Source organism: Sapajus apella, unplaced genomic scaffold (assembly GCF_009761245.1).
Source record: "Sapajus apella isolate SASKATOON/1434 unplaced genomic scaffold, GSC_monkey_1.0 scaffold52, whole genome shotgun sequence".
In the NCBI taxonomy this organism is placed as follows: Eukaryota; Metazoa; Chordata; class Mammalia; order Primates; family Cebidae; genus Sapajus; species Sapajus apella.
The window spans coordinates 10,941,021-10,943,203 of record NW_022436992.1 but is presented as its reverse complement, the minus strand read 5'-3'; the positions used below and the strand labels follow the sequence as shown (position 1 = coordinate 10,943,203).

Here is a 2,183-nt window from a genome sequence, read left to right as displayed (position 1 = left end):
TTCTGAGGACCAGATTTGGAAACTACCGTCCTGACATCCTTCTGCTCCTGCCACCTCTCTTTCTCGTCAACCAGCTTTGCAAAATAAAGAAAGGGAACACTTGGGAGAATTTAGATCAAAAGCACTTTTATTTATTTACAGAGATAGGGTCTCACTATGTTGCCCAGGCAGATCCCAAACTCCTGAGCTTGAGTGATCTGCCCACCTCAGCCTCCCAAAGTGCTGGGATTACAGGCATGAGCCACTGTGCCCAGCCCAAAAGCACTTTGAAAACAATTTCAGTATCCCCCAAAATGATCATTCTAGACATGAGGGTAATAAGAGCACAGTTGCTCAGAGAGGTGTGCATGGAAGCTGGGCCAGGGCTAGGACTTACTCCATGCTGGACAGAACCGCAGAATATAAGTAGGCAAGTCACAATGTAGGTAGGTGAGAGGGTAGCTGGCTGGGTCCTCTCGCATCTTTGGCATTTAAGAGTTCTGGGAGTATTGATTCTGGGAAGACAGTGAATGTGCTGGGCCCTACCCTGGCAGAGAAAGGCTGTTTTTCATGTCCCCTGACTCAAGGGTTCCTAGAGACTGGGAGTGAAGCTGGGGAGGGGAATCCTTCAGCAGGTATAGAGGGAAAATGAGACGCTGTTTGGTGTCTGGCACATAGACAGCACTCAATTACTATCTGTGAGTGAACAAGTGGAATGTACAGTATAGTTTATGGTAAATTCAGAGATGACCAGATAAGTCTGAGTTCTATTAATAGTTCTACCACTAACTGCTCTGTGCTTCAGACAAATCTCCTGACCTCTCTGAACTTCAAGAACATGAGTGTCTGTACTGGGCAGGAGTCTTCCTCTTTACCTCTTTTTAAGAGATGGGGTCTTACTATGTTGCCCAGGCTGTAGTGTTATTGTAGTGGCTATTCACAGGTGTGATCCCACTATTGATCCACACAAGAGTCTTAACCTGTTCTATTTCCTACATGGGCAGGTTCACCCTGCTTAGGCAATCTGGTGGTCACCCACTCTTGGGAGGTCACCATATTGATGCCACTAAGTTCAGACACCAGAATGGCACAGCACAGTACTGCCCAGAACCTCCAGCCTCAAGCAATCCTCTTGTCTCAGCCTCCCAAGTAGTTAGGACTACAGGCACACATCACCACCCCCTGCTAATGTTTTTCTTTTTCTTTTTTTGTAGAGAGAGGGGTCTCAGTATGTTGCCCAAGATGATTTCAAACTCCTGAGCTCAAGCAATCCTTTCACCTTGGCCTCCAAAGCACTAGGATTACAGGTGTGAGCCATTGCACCTGGCCTGGAGTCTTCTTTACAAAGACCAGAAGCCATATTCCCGCCTAACTCTTGAGCTTAAACCAAAAAGGAAATTTCTAGCTCATATAACTGGGAGGGCCACTAAGGCAAATACTGTGGCTTTGGGGCAGGACCCAAAGTCTCCAAGACCCTTTGTCTTTGTCTTTGCTTCACTTCTGCAGATAGGCTCTATCTACATGGCAGGGAAGGTGGCCATTTGCAGCGCAAATCCAGGTTTGGAAAGAGGTCTGGCTTCTCTCTCTCAACATCAAGAGGTTTTCATGGGCCCTGTTTGATCCCAGTCAGACCGAGGTCACATGCCTGATCCTATAGTGGGGGAAGTGGATGGTGTTACCAGAAAGGGAACAGAAAAGCCCGGTGGGCAGACAAAACAATAATTATTAATGTTATAGCTCTTTTAGAATCCATCTAGCAGGCTTTCCGGTTTTTACCAGAAAGCCCCTTGAAAAAATTTTTCAAAAGAACAACAATAATTATTACAGTACCTACAATGCCTAAAGGCTTCATAGGTATGTGTGTATATTGGGAAAGACTGAGTCCTTAAAAATGCAGCATAAAAGTCACCAGAACAAGACTTCGCCAATTCACAGTTATTAGTATTATTAGGAACCAATCGTATGGCTCCTATTACATGTCAGGCTCTGCATTAGGCTAAGTAAATGCTTTTTGTTTGTTTTTGAGACAAAGTCTTGCTCTGTTTCCTAGGCTGGAGTGCAGTGGCGTCATTTCAGCTCACTGCAGCTTCTGCCTCCCTGGTTCAAGTGATTCTCCTGTCTCAGCCTCTTGAGTAGCTGGGACTACAGGTGCACGTCACCACCCCCGGGTAATTTTTTTTAATTTTTTTTTTTTTTTTTGGGGG

The 2,183-nt window shown here is 45.6% G+C and overlaps 1 non-coding gene across 1 annotated transcript; it reads left to right on the top strand.

Annotated features, from left to right (window-relative positions):
- The first annotated feature begins 1,705 nt into the window (after positions 1–1,705).
- On the top strand, positions 1,706–1,767 carry LOC116527048. The gene has a single exon (XR_004258361.1). It is a non-coding gene; the product is annotated as a U7 small nuclear RNA (small nuclear RNA).
- Positions 1,768–2,183: the final 416 nt, after the last annotated feature.